Here is a 14,105-nt window from a genome sequence, read left to right as displayed (position 1 = left end):
CAGGCGACATGTTGGGTACCTCTGTCTGAGATGGAGCAAGAGCCAAATCTGGCGACTCTTGCTGAGGCTGCTGACCACTGCCAGCTCCTCCCTGCTTCAGAGGAGCCTGTGCCTGCAGCAGGGACAGAGGTAGACATGGCTCACAACTTATCTGCTCGGGGGCAAAGTCTTGTAGCTGAACTTAAGCCCAGAATTGCAGTGGGGTATTCTCTGGAGCTCAGCTTTCTGCCATTTCATGCTGTCAGAACAGCACTGGCTGGGAAGTGGAGTCCTTGTTCCTTTTCCAACTTGACCGGTTCTTCACTGCAAAATGGAATTGTGGAATTGTTCTCAGAACGTGCTTGGGCATGGCACTGCCTGTGAGTGACAGCTTTATGGTAAGGACCTTCAGAGCATTTCTGTTCTACAGTCAGTTCAATTGCTTGGGCTCTGCCAGCCTTTCCCTACTGGTCCCTGCTGAAGCTGGGGATCGCTCCAAGCCAGCGAGGGTTGCAGTTTGCATTGTTCCTTCTGGAAACTTCACAGGGTTTTGTTGGTTTGTTTTATTCTGGAAACTTGTTGAAGAAGATAGCTTCCCCCAAGTGGATGAGTGCCTTGTGGCAATCCAGCATGAATCTATTCAGTTGTCTCTGTTGTTTCAACTGTGCTGCCTGGATTTGCAATAATTTTTTTTTTCAATCTTTCAAAGGACTCAGCAGAAGTCTCCTTATAGCAGGAGCATGACTGGCACACAGCACTCAGGGACAGCAGTGTGAGCCAGGTGGGATCTGTTTCACTGTTCTAATGGGAACGAGAGCAGTGCTGTCCTGTTTAGTGTCTCATTTATGGGCACCTACACCCAGTTTGGAGAAGGTCTCACTGAGGGTGCCCTGGGAGAGCATGGCAGGCTGCCAGCCTGGAGCCTGGCTCATGCCCGTGCTTCCTGCAGCTCAGCTTGGCTGCCAGCACCACCTGGCAGCTTCACTGCAGGTGCCTCGTGACCTGGGGTGCTCAGGAGGAGCCTTAGGAGGATGTGAGGAGCCCTGAAGTTGTTGCTTCTCACCCCAGTCAGCATCGTTTGGGCTTGTATTCACTTCTGCTTTCCAGCCAGACAGCACCCCCTTCCTGCCTCCCCCAGGTCAGGCCTGCAGCTGTGCCCATGCCAGAGGCACTTCTGCCTTCCTTCCCAAATGGCAGACTGAACTTCCCAAAGGCTAAAATGTTCTGTTCCTGCTGAAAACTTTGGAGCAAGCCCATGGCATCTGGACACAGGCCAAAAAGCCTGTGCTGCCCTGGAGTTCAGGCTTGGGGCAGTAGAAATGAGTCTCTTCAGGCACAGGGCCCAGGGACACTGAGGTTGGATGTGGGATGGAGCAGCCTGTATGTGCCAGGACAGTGTGTGTGCTGGGATGGGGGAAGGACAGCTGTGGAGTATTTGGAGGTTTAGTGGGAAGAAACACAGCGAAGTGGGAGTTGGTGAGCTCCTCTGGAAACACTAGAGACTTGTTTTTCAGGCTGCTTTATGTGCCACTGAGGATGCTGTGTCTGTGGTACATTCCCAGTGACCTGGGGTATTAAACTTCCCTCTGGCTGTGCTGAAGTACAGTTCATGGTTTGTGTCCTCTTGTCAACTTTCCTGTGCCCTTGGGTAGGTCTGGAGCCTTTTCAGCCATACATTCCCTCTCCAGTGCTGCTTCGGGGTTTCTTACAGCCCGAGACCTACGTCCCCTCTATGTGGGATTTGTTTCCTTTGATGCTATAGTTCAGTGCTGCTTTATTTTTTAAAAGCTGTGGCCCTTGTGACTTGGGGAAGTGCTGCTGACTTCTGGTGTGATGTCTGTCTGTCTGTGCTCCAGGGCAGCCATTTCCTCCAATCCCAATGGACCGTGGCGTGGCTGCAGAGGGATTAACTCTGGCTCTTCTTTCTGGGGTATCAGCTTTTCCTTCTGTGTGTTTGGATCCTTTGTGCTCCTAAACAATGTGCCTGGTTCTTCTCAGTCCTCTGCAAGTATCTGTCTCACCTGCACTGGGCTCTTCATCACCTGGAGGGAAGATCTGCTGCTCCTGGAAAGTGCCAGTGCTTAATATTTTGTTATCAGGAAGTCTTGGCTTGTGCTTTTCATATCCACCCCTTCACCAGAAGGGGTAGCTTCTCTAAGAAGAGAAGGTTCCTTGTGTCTACACCCTTCTCTAACAAACAGGTGATGCCTTGAGGCCGTGGAAGTGTGTGCAAACCCAGCCAGGGGCAGTGGGTGCAGTGAGAGGGAGTCTGGGCAATGAGAATTCTCATCTTGCTTGTAGCAAGGAAACATCTCCTCTAGACCTGGTTTCCACTGAGTGCCAGGGGCTCTGCCTGTTGCCCCTTTCCCTTCTGCAGAAAGAGGGAATAACACCATGTGCAGGAGCAGGGATGAGTTGAGGTCAGCAGTGGCTCTTCCCAAAGAAGCTGTAACCTAGCTGAGCTGATTGGTAAGCAGCTGATTGGGAATTTTGGTACTGATGCCAGCTCTGACACTGCCAGCCTTGGTTGATGCTACAGCTCACAGGGTACAGTGCCTTTATAAAGTAATTTTGTTACTATGTTGAGGGAGCTTTATCATACCCAGGATAACCATTTCCTTCCTCTTTGCACTCCAGCTCCCTCACTGCTGCCCTGCTCAGGGCCTTGCTGCCTCTCAACTCAGGTGAAATTGCATTGGCCTCTGAATGTTTGTTATTGCTGTGCCCTGAGCGTTCGTGTTTGGAAATAGCTGCCTGTGGGAAGAGAAAGTCCCTTGATTTCCAAGGAGAACTGCTGGTTTGTGCTGTGAAGTCCCTGTTTGCTAGGGGATGTTGAACCTGTGGTGCATCCTAAAGGGCACATAATGACAAGAATAGAGGATCTTTTCTTTAGAACTGCTGTGGTGAGGGAAGGGGCTGTGGGAGACTCCCAGGCACTGGAGGGGGGTGCAGAAATCCCCGAGGGTGTGTCCCAGGCATTCCCTGCATCTTTGCTGGATTGCACCATCCCTCAGGGCCGAGGCAGTGGTCCCTTCAGCAGAGCTGTTGCTGCAGCAGCTTTGCTTTGTGACAGCTCCACTTCTGCTCCTCCTGCCCCTGGGATCCTTGGAGTGGTTGTCCACCGTGCCCGGTGAGAACAACGGGGGGTGTTTGGGGCAGCGTCTTTCAAAGGGGTGACCTGGGCACAGTTCATCTCTGCCATAAACCTTCCACGGGGATGCTGGCTGTTTCTGTGTGATGTGGTGATACTGGGGATTATCGCCCTGGAAGAGCAGATCCTTTGTCTCCCACAGCTGATTGGGAGCACAAAGAACTGTGTTGGAGAGGAGCTTTGCTGCTTGCTGGAGGTGAGGAATGAGTCTTGGTGCAGGAAGGGATAATTAGTAGAGCTGCCTCAGGCTGAGATTTGATGGATGTAGGGAGGAGCAGGGGCTGCACAGAAACCTCTGCAGGACTTTGAGACAATACATGATTAGAAGAACTGAATGAATGGGCCTGAAAAATTGGTCACGTCCTTTCTGGTGCCTCTGGCTGACTCATACCCCTGAGTGTTCCTCGGGGAGCCAGTGGCTCCCAGCATCCAAGGTACTGTGCTTGTTACAGGGCAGCCTGGAGCCATATTGCAGCCAGAGGGAATGCCATGGTACCGGCAGGCAGCCAGCACAGGCTGGAGGCAGATCCATGGGAAGTGGATGCCAGGGCTGGATGTGCCAGTGAGAGATTCATATCCCTCCCTGCTGTCCTTTGCACTTCCTTGGGCTGCCTCGAGGTTATATCTTCCTTACCCTGTTCTTTGCTCTTTCCCCTTTCTGGAATTGCAGAGTTAATCTGTCAGGGCTCTCCAGGGAGTGCCACTCTTCCCAGCATGCCAGTGAGCAGATGGATCCCTCTCTGCTGTCTCATGTCTGCATTTCCAAACCAAAGTGGGTAGCTAAGCACCTTTGGATCTGGCTAAGATGATCCTAGACAGAGCCAGTTTTGTTCAGCAAGGAGATCAAATTGAGATTATTTTTTAATGTGAAGCTCTTGAATGCAGAGGTTCTGTGCAGATTTAGGTCATTAGGAAACTCTGCAGAAAGCTTTTGTTGCCATTGCTAAATGAGGCAAAAGAGGAAGTAAAAGTGGTTCTGTGCTGTGAAGTGGATTAATAGTTTTGTTTTATAATAAACTACAGACTTATGGACAAGTGAATCCCCCACCTCCCTTTCTCTTTGTTCCACTGTGTTGTTCCTTCTTCAATAGGTGTTTTTACTAGAGGAATTCCCAGAAGCATGAGAGGAACTGTTCTTCCTGTGAGCTTGTCTTTTATTGAAATACAAGAGGAAGTTCCTTAGACTTCTGTGAAAAGGTTCAATAGGCCTCATGGCAGAGGAAGTCACATTTTCAGCATGTTTTACTAATGACAAAGCACTCAAAACCGAAGCTGGAATGAGCAGCCAGTTCCTCCTTGGAATTCCCTGGGGAGCAGCAGCCCAGTGGGTAGGATCCCACTGCCCCTGTGCTGCCACTCCTGTTCCTCCCTACAGCAAAGGCTTCATACTGGAGCAATAGGAGCTGGGATGTTTCACTGAGTGCTGCAGCCCCAGCTTTCCATTCTGCCTGTTCTCCAGAAGCTGTGGGGCTGGAGTCCAAACACAGCGCTGGGGAAAGCCTGGATTCAGCTGGAATTGCTGATAGAGCTGCCACTGGTGTTGGTGGTGATTGTGGGGTTCCATCAGTGCATGTCAGTGATGCACTGTCAGGAGGAAGGGAACTGTGTTTGGGCAAAGATGATGAAAATCCCAGTGCTTCCTGAGATTTGTCTTTGGGTTAGATAAAGTCTGATGCATTGCAGTCTTGTCCTAAACCTTGTAGAGGTAGGAATTTGATCCTTAATGAGTTTTATTATAGTCAATTATGAAGGGGAAGAAATCTGAGGCTCTGTTCCCTCTGTGAGTTGCAGCAGATGAGACTAAATCCTCTGGTCCTCTCAGTACTGAGCTCAGCATGTGGCCACCTTCATCCCTCATGCTGCTGGAAGCAGGGAAGGGACAGCGTGTGTGAATTTGAGCAGCTCTTGCTGCTAGATAAGCTGGGCACTTGCTATATATATCAAATTGCCTTCTCTTCCCCTGTATCAATTGGCTGGGGATTTCCCTTTCTGTGAGTGCCTGTGCAGCAGCCGGCGTGGCCAGGGCTGTTTTTAGAAGCAGTTAAGCTCGTGCTTAGAGAGAGCACGAGATGGGAGCACTTAAGCTCAGCTGAACTTGCTGACCTGCCTACATCCTTTGAGGTGAGGTTATTAATGAAAGTAGGTCAGTGTGCAAGGCACTACCTCCATGGGATTTTCCATTGCTGAAGTGCAAACCAGTTTTGAAAGGCTCCAGATACTTGGAAATTGAAGACCAAAGGCTCTGATTTAACCTTCTTAAACTTTGGGGGCTTGGGGTGGGAAAGGGGAGTTGTTAAACACCAGGTGAGGTTTTGCTTGGTTTTGGGAGGGATGCCACCTCCAGAAAAGCTTCATGAAGGCCAAGTTTCCGAGTTTGAGCTCATTGCCTGGTTGTGAAGAGCAGCTGTGGCAACACAAAACCCTGAGAAGGTTCCTTGGGAAGGAGGATGTTCAGGCTGTAGACATAACAAACCATCAGGAGACAGTGCCTGCAAACTCAGGGTTTCCATGGGAGCAAACAGCTCTGACCATGCTCAGGTTGGACATGCAATTGAAAGTGAGCTCTTAGCTTATTAATAACTCTCAAGGGTTTTCATCTCTTCTTGTGGTCTTCTGTAGCTTGATGGTAGAAGCCCTGAGCAGATGTTCATTGCTCTGTTCGAGAGGTTCTTCCTGTGATGGCACAATTATTGCAAGTTTTGGGGAGGAACTGGCTTTCCCCCAGGAGTGGGGAGGGGTGTTCAGCAGAGCTGTGTGTTCCCAGCCACGTTTCAAGGGTCAAGTGCTGCAGGGCCTGGCACAGGATCCTCCTTGTCCCTTGTGAGGAGGCTGCTGGGGAAACTGGGCTTGGTCCGGGTGAGTCAAGAGAATAAATCCTGATGCTTCCTTGTCCTCTCAGACCTGCTGATGGTTTCGGTCACAGCTTTTTCACATATGTGTTTATGTGGGTTACTAAAAGATGCTTCATTTTATTGCTATGGAAGAAAACTACCCTTGGAGAACACAGGCTTTCCTAGAAATTTTGCCTGTGGTGAATGGTGGCACTGGAGCTCTGGCCTGGGGTCTGCCTCCAGCCAGCAACATGAGCTTCCAGAGCTGAGGAGCCTCAGCCGGACCTGAGTGTGGCTGTCACAGGACTGTGAATCACAGCAGTGTTACTGTGATCACCTGCAGTAAAAGCAGGATTTTCTGCTTTCAGACACTGTTTCTATTGACTGTCCCAGGGGAGATTCCAGATCCTTGCAGGCAGGCACCACTTTGAATGCCAGAGGTGTCCTGACTGCCCTTTACCTGGTTCCCCCCATCCATCCTGCCCTCTGGCTGCAGGAACCTGCCTCAGAAACCTTAGGACTCCTAAAGTAATGCCACACGGGTGTGTTTATGCACATGTAAAAAATAATAATAGTTACATTTGTTGTAATAATAACAGGGCTGACATTGTGTTGCTGCTGTTTGGTTGAAATTATTTTAAAGTACCCACATGTTGATTGCCAGGGTGTTAGACATGGGTGCTTGGAAAAGCCCTGAGCTGTAGTGGGGTAGGGAGGGAAAGTGGCACGCTTCAGGACTCTGTCTTTGGATTTCAGAGCCTTTTGGTGTGTTTGGCCACATATCTCAGTTTTTTTCTGCAGTCACAAAGATTGCCTTTCAGAAAAAACTGTGGCTGTCAGAGACTCCCCAGGCTGATGGGAGTTAAAGTTGAATTGTCCGTGTGCATAATGAGAACCGAGTGTTTGCATAAAGACCAGTTTAGACTGCACTTCTCTGGCCTGGCGATTTGGGATGTGACCACGGCAGTGCAGGCACCGTTTCCTTGAAGCTGTTGCCGCTTCCTTGCAGAGGCTGAGCTGCAGTCGGTGCCCGCTGTGGAGTGAGGGCCAGGCTAGCGTGAGGGGGAGCCCGGCCTGCACATCCCTGCATGTGAGCCTGCACGTCCCTCCCTGCCGAGCCGCAGGACGCCGGGAGCAGGGGGAGCCAGTGCAGGGTGTGCAGGGAGGGAGGGCCAGGGCAGCGTGAGGGGGCCCCGGCCTGCCCATCCCTCCCTCCCTGCCGAGCCGTAGGACGCCGGGAGCAGGGGGAGCCAGTGCAGGGTGTGCAGGGAGGGCCAGGGCAGCGTGAGGGGGAGCCCCGGCTGCCACATCCCTGCGTGTGAGCCTGCACATCCCTCCCTGCCGAGCCGCAGGACGCCGGGAGCAGGGGGAGCCAGTGCCCGGTGTGGAGGGAGGGAGGGCCAGGGCAGCGTGAGGGGAAACCCGGCCGGCCCATCCCTCCCTCCCTGCCGAGCCGCAGGACGCCGGGAGCAGGGGCAGCCTGGATGGCAGCTTCGATGGGTCCGGCTGCACTGCTTTGGGTAGGGACCAGGCAATTGTTTGCACTTGAATAAAGCCTTGAGATGTCCCAACTGCTTTTTTAAAGAAAAGCAAACAAAGCTGGAGAACAACAGGCTGGAATTACAGGGAACTTTGAAAATGTTTGCCAAAGCTGTGCTTCCTGTCTCTGTCAGTCCCTTGGTTATGGAGTTCAGCTTGGGGCCTTGGCTTTTAATTCCTTCTCTGGCAGCTTGGGATGGAAGGCCTGTAGGTGGGCATGGCACGGGGGCAGCAGCGCTCTCTCGGCCCGCGGCTCCTCCAGCGCCCCCGTGGAAAAGGCCGAGGGCTCTGTCCCTGTCTGCGGTGCCTGGGGCCGGCTGGGGTGGGAAGGGAAGGATCCGTGCGGGGATGGCAGCGCCTCCGCCAGGCTCTGCTCCTTCCGAGCCCGACGCGGAGCTGGCAGGGGACCGTGCCCGGTGTGCTGCTGCCGCCTGGTGCCACCGGCTGCCCCAGCCCCGGGAGGAGAGGGGAGATGAGCTGCGAAACTCCTGCTCCTGCCTCTGCTTCCTTCACCGTCATTGTGTTCCCCTTGAAACTCCGATCTCACTGTCATTAATGCAAACAGCAGAGTCAGCTGGCAAGCAGGCTGCTGAAATTAATTATGCTTAAAACCATTGCAGAGATGGATAGCAGTGCTCGTTTGCTGGCAGAGTGCTGGGCTCTGTTCTCTTCCCTCATTATCCCATACACCTTGATGGCATCTGGGTGACCCTGCTGGACCCTGCAGCTGGGGTCTGTCAGAATCTGCCTGGGCACCCCCATCTCACAGACTCACATAATGCAAGGTTTGAAAAGGACCTTAAAGATAATTTTGTTCCATCTTGCACATGGTATAAACTGTTTTCTGGCTCATGTGTGTATCCATCTCTCCTGAATCCTGGCTGAGCAAGATGTGGCAGAGGAAAAGATGGGGCAGACAAAATGCTGCTGGGAACATGGTACTGGAGCTTGGATGCACCATAAGGATCTCCCCCTCCCCGGTTCCTTCACTCTTCTGCAAAACAAGTAGTCATTACCCTGCTTTGACAGTGTCCCCCGGCTAAGCTGTCCCCTGAGCCTGACACAGAGTTGGCTGGCAGGTCTTGGCTCCAGGTGTATCCCTGGCCCAGCCTATCGAGTTCAGCATTTTTTAAATTTTAGTGGTGTTTTCCTCCTCCAAGATCTAGTCTTGTTTGCCTGTTTCCCCCTCCAGCTCTTTCCACACCCTCTTCTACATTCCTGCATCTTTCCTTCCAAAGCTTCCACTGTTCTTCTATCCTGAGCAGTCCTCAGTCCTACATTGTTCAGCAGCACAAACGCCAAAACTGCCTGTACCCCAGTGCTGCTCCTGCCCCAGTGGTGCCTGCCCAGCTCAGTGACCCCTGTTCCCACCAGCAACTCTGCCCCAGGGTCTGCATTGTTCTTCCCAAGCTCTGTGATTTTCAGCTACCTCATGTGTTTCCTTTTCCAAAATGACTCCTGTTCATTCTCCCTTTTGGCAGTGGTGCATCCATGGCAGCTCTGGGGTCCAGGCCTGCCTACAGCTGTGCAGGCTCAGAGCTCCTGGCAGAGCTGCTCTGGGTTTCACTAAACCAGAGCTTTGCTTTTATTGTGCATTAAGTCTGTGGCTGCTCCAGGCACCCCTCTGATTTCTCCAACCTTCTTTCCCCTTCTTTTTTACTGCAGAGGACCTTATTTCTTTAGAGGGGGAAGGACAAAATACGGTGTCAGCATTCCCTCCTGCCTCTCTGCATTCCTCCTGGCACTCTGCTCTTTTCCCTGCACCAGGCACAAGTTCTCCTCTGGTTTGTCCTCTGATCTCTGCCCTTGTGCTGTCTGTTCCTCCCTGTTGCACTATTCTTGCCCCCTTGCTCAGTTTCTCAGCTGCCTCTGAATCCTTCTCCATGCTGTGTAGCTTCTCCCCTGTTAAAAGCAAAGCTCACCTTTGCTCCTGCTCACCTCCTATGCCTATTTTTTTTCCCACTTCTATGATAAGTCTCTTGGACACAGCCCAGTCAAAGTGAAGTCCCTCATCTCCTCAGCTGGAACTGCTGCTGCAGAACCCTGAGCTTGGCTAAATCTCCATATTCTCCCCACCTTCACCATTTGGGAGATTTGACTCCATGGCAGTTGTGCTCCTGAAATCCTGAACTCGCTCTGCCCGTTCTCTCCTTTGCTCTGCTGCTCTTCCTTGGGGATTTGCTGTCCCAGCAGGGCTCTGGTTTCTGTCCTGTTGCCCTGTGTAACCTTATCCTCACACATCTCCTGCCCTGCTTTGCAGCTGGCATAGGCATATTCTGTCCCTCTGTGCCTGGCTGTCAGCTACAGGCTGGATAATCTGTCCCTGTGTTCCCTGTGTCCCTCTGTGCCTCCAGCCCAGCCTCCAGCATCCTCCCTGTGCAGCTGTGTGTGCTTGCCCTGGGCATGGGCATGAGGAGCAGCCCAGCACTGGCCACATGTGGGTGTTTTTGAGGGCTTTTCTCCTGCAGGATGGTGCTGTGCAGTCAGGAGCATTCCTGGCTATGGCACCTTTCCCTGAACCCTGCAGTCCTGCAGAGAGCTGATTTATGTGTCCTGGCCTGACCTCTTGGGAACAATTCCATGTTTGAAACCTGGATGTTCCCCCTTGGAATGCAACTGAAGCCTCAGTAGCCTTCAGGAAGTCATGATTACTTTGAAATATGAAGAAAAATGCTTTCAGGGTATTTTAATCATGACCTGACTCCTGGCTTGGACGACCAGGAAGAGTTTGCAAGTTGTGACCTTGTCCTGGTGGCTGTGGGTGAGGTGGGTGGGATGTGGTTGTGTGCCATGGGCTGAGTGAGGCAGTGGCCTTGCCTTGCTCTGCGTTGGCCTGAGGCCATGCCCTGGAGCTCAGCATGGGCCATGCAGGGTAATGGCAGGTGGCCTTGTCCCCTGGGGTGATTCCTCTTGTCCTCCCCACATCTCCCAGGTGGGATAACTTTGAACATGAGAGTCAGTCTGTGAGCCCAAGTCACTGGTCCTGGGAACAGGTGGGTGCTTGGGGTGTGCCACCATGGGCAGCTCTGCTTACCCAGAGCCTGGGGAGATTCATGTATCCAGACCTGGATTAAACCAGCTATTTCATGGAGTTTTAAACACTCCAAGCAATAAAAAGGACAACTTTTCCCATAAGCTTGATGGAATTGATTCCATTCTGAAACTTCATCTACCAGCAATTGGATTGAGATCTGTCCTTGTCAGCAGGACCAATACTTAGCATAAACACTGCAGTATATTGAAGAATTCTTATATTTTATTATCATTGGGTTTTTAAGCTGCGTAGGTGAGCTGGTTTTGCTTTGGATCAGTATATGGCATTGTTCTTCGTGCTCCAAGTGTGCTGGCTGAGCTCTGGCAGTTGTAGCCATGGTCCCAGCAGTGCTGAGGACAGGAGTGCCACCCATCAGTCCCCTCTCTCATCACTGCTATTATATATTTTTGCAGTGGGCTTTTTGCCAGTTCCTGCTGAGCAGCTCATGTGGGGATGCCTGTGAGATCCTCTGATCTGGACTTCCAGCAGCCCTTCATCCATGGGTAATTCTTCATCCTGGAATTCAGCCCTTCCCCCTGGTTAGACCATATATTATAATCCCTCCATGCTGCAGAGCAATCTGAATACTTTGGCAACTTGTCACCATCATCTGGTAGTGCTGTGACATTCGGGGGCCCTGGTAGCCCAATCTTTTCTTTTTAATAGTTGTTCAGCAGTAAGAGTTTTGTTGTTGAAGAGCAGCTGGTCATGGCCATCATTAGAAACAACCCTCTTAGCTGTGATTTTGTTTAAAATAACAAAGACCACCCCATAAGATCTGCTTTGCGTGTAACTGTGGGGTCTGACAATTACATTTTTAGCCTCTAATTAGTGGGAGGCTTGAGATGGCTGTTTCTGTTTCACTTGGGATCACAATAAGGCTAATAGGTTTCCTGGTTTTTCCCTTCTAACGTCCCCTGTTTAATATTGGACTTGTTCTTCCCCTTTAAGTGTACCAGGACCAACTCTACCATTTTAGCTGAAATTAAAGCAAAAATCTCTGCCTGGGGCAGATGCTGAGTGCCAAGAGTTCTGCTCCAACTGCAAACAATGGCTGGAGTTTTATGAGCAATTAAAATTGAGTCTCCTAGCAGGGAGTGAGGAGCTGCCAGGGGCCACCCAGCTCGCCTGGGGCACCCATGGCACTCCTGCAACCAGGAAGCCTTAGCCAGCTCTTGCTCCCTTTCCCAGCTTCCCGCAGCTCCATGTGTGTGTGTGGGCACCCTCCCTCCTCCCCACAGGACCCTCTTGGTGCTGTGCTGGCAGTGATGGCAGGGAGCTGTTCCTCAATATTCTGTGTTCCCCACGCTTGTTCATCCCACTGTTCTAGAGGCAGGACTTTCAGCTTTTTCCAGAGGTTCCTATAAATTCCCAGCACTGTGCTTTCGTTGCAGCTCCGTGAGACCTGAGGGATAGGAAGTGATTCTCCTGGGTTTTGACAGCCCAGTTGTTTGTGGGGATTGCTGCAATTCCCAGTTCCTGTCACAACCTGGCTTGGACTGCAGCTGAGAGGGGGCCTGGGTGCTGCAGGCCAGAGCTGCAGTTTGGAAAGGAGCAGTCCTTTCCTGGTGTGTGTGTGACAGTCTGGCCTGGGATGAGGGCTGAGCATCCTGGAGGATGCAGGCAGAGCTTGGTGGTCCTGGCCAGGTTCTTCCAGCAGCATCTTCCACCTGCAGGGAGCGGGGCCAGAGGTTTGCACGCTGCTCCAGTCCCTCCCTCTCTGTTTCTCACCAGGAGGGCCGAAGGTCCCTGGAGGCAGCAGAGTGGTTGCATAAGGAAGTGTGGTGTGAGTCACGCGAGCAGCAGAGCAAATGAAGAGTTTACGAGTGTTCTCAACTCTGACACGGCTTTGTTATCTGAGGGTTTGTCTCCCAGACTGAGAGTTCCAGAGAAGGTTACAAGCTATAAAAATGCTCAAGGGAAATCAATTATTTTCTCTACTTCCCGCAGCCCAGCTGTGTCAGGTGGCATCACCTTACCAGCCCCACCAGCAGCACCAGTGCCTCCCTCCGGTGAGCTGTGGGGAGGGCAGGCAGCTGCTGGCCCCATGCTCTGCCTGTGACTGCACAGCAGCAGAAAAGCCTGAGCCTCTGGGCTTTGGGGTGACTCAACATGAAAAAACTCGACATGACCTATTGGTGTGTCAGTGACAGGACAAGGAGGAATGGGTTCAAACCGAAAGAGGAAATTTAAGTTCGATGTATTGGGAAGGAATTGTTCCCTGTGAGTGTGGGCAGGCCTGGCACAGGGTGCCCAGAGAGGCTGTGGCTGCCCCTGGATCCCTGGAAGTGTCCAAGGCCAGGCAGGATGGGGCTTGGAGCAGCCTGGTCTTGCCCTGGAACAAGATGACCTTTAAGGTCCCTTTTAACCAAAAGCATTTTGTGATTAAGTGATTCCATCTGTGTGTGAAAGGTCATTGTTCTCTTTTATCTTCTTTTTAGTGCCATCCTTTTTGTCTTGGCTTTCTCTGTCCCTGGTCCCTTCTTCATTTAATTCTGTAGCATCAGCCTCCACCTTGGCATAGCAGGTGGCCATCCCCAGCCCATCACCAGGATTTTAAGGAGAGCTTCTATCCTGGATTTTAGGGTAATCCAGCCACTCGCATGGGAGGCAGCTCCTTGAGCAGGTGCCAAACCTGACTTCCACAGGAGAGGTTGGTGAGTGCAGCCCAGAGAGGTGTTGGACACCATTGCTGGGTGCAGTGCTAGCACCTCTCTCCCAAGGGCTGGAGACCCTGGCTAGAGGCCACAGGGGCAGAGCCAGCAGCCAGTGGGACACAGCAGCCTGTGAAAGGAAGATGGCCATGGCCAGCCCTGAAACAGAGGGATGCCTTTGAGATCCAGCACAGGAGCACCTGGAGCTGCACAAGTGCTGGAGCAAGACTGCCTGGTGGCCTGGGCTGGGTGTCATTCGGGTTGGAGGCTGGAGGCTCCCCAGAGGTTCCAGCAGCACTTGGATTTTTGTGCTGTCTCCTGGCTTTTTCTCACCCCATTGATCCTCAGGAACCCCTTCAGCTCTGCCCCTGCTCCCAAGGAGGAGGAAGGCCCTGGGGACACAGGAGCAGCAGCATTCCAGCAGGCTGAGCTCATGGGGCCAGGAGTCCTGCTGCCATGGATTGCCTTCCTCTTGGGCAGTGGCTGTCCAGAGAGCTGGGGGATGGCAGTGAGGAGGAGCCTCCTCAGTCGTGACCAGCCTCAGTTTCAGTTTCTGGTCATTACTCACTTGTACGAGGAAGGAGCTGAGAAACTGCCCTGGCCATTAGCAATGATTGCATGCATTGGTCCAAAGCACACTGCAGGAACAGTACTCCTGTTGTTCAGTGTTGGCAATAATTCAAGTATCTTCAGATGTAGTGAAAAAAAAGCATATTTAACATTTTTCTTCCCTTTCTTACCTACAAACTGATTGTGCTTCTCACTTCACTTGCAAGTCACTGGCTGGCAGTGACTCTCCTGGTAGCTCCTGCTGGAGGCTCTTTCCTCTGTCAAGTCTGATATGTGAGATTATTTGCTAAGTAGTGGGAAAAAAGCCTTTATATAGTTCTAAAGAGCCAGACTGATCTGGGTTTGAA

At 52.0% G+C, this 14,105-nt stretch overlaps 1 protein-coding gene across 5 annotated transcripts in view; it reads left to right on the top strand.

Moving 5' to 3' along the window:
- Window positions 1–14,105, top strand: part of MTMR4 (myotubularin related protein 4) — a 56,938-nt gene that overhangs the window by 4,325 nt on the left and 38,508 nt on the right. For 2 of the 5 annotated variants that reach the window (XM_063174198.1, XM_063174201.1), the window contains exon 2: window positions 10,948–11,037. The exons of 2 other annotated variants lie outside the window; for them this stretch is intronic. The gene's annotated coding sequence lies outside the window, so the exon portion shown is untranslated. Of the gene's footprint in view, window positions 1–278; window positions 378–10,947; window positions 11,038–14,105 lie in introns of those variants that run through there. One more of the 5 variants, XM_063174202.1, reaches the window with a different exon arrangement.

Source organism: Melospiza melodia, chromosome 21 (assembly GCF_035770615.1).
Source record: "Melospiza melodia melodia isolate bMelMel2 chromosome 21, bMelMel2.pri, whole genome shotgun sequence".
NCBI lineage: Eukaryota > Metazoa > Chordata > Aves > Passeriformes > Passerellidae > Melospiza > Melospiza melodia.
This window is presented reverse-complemented; position numbering and strand designations above follow the sequence as displayed.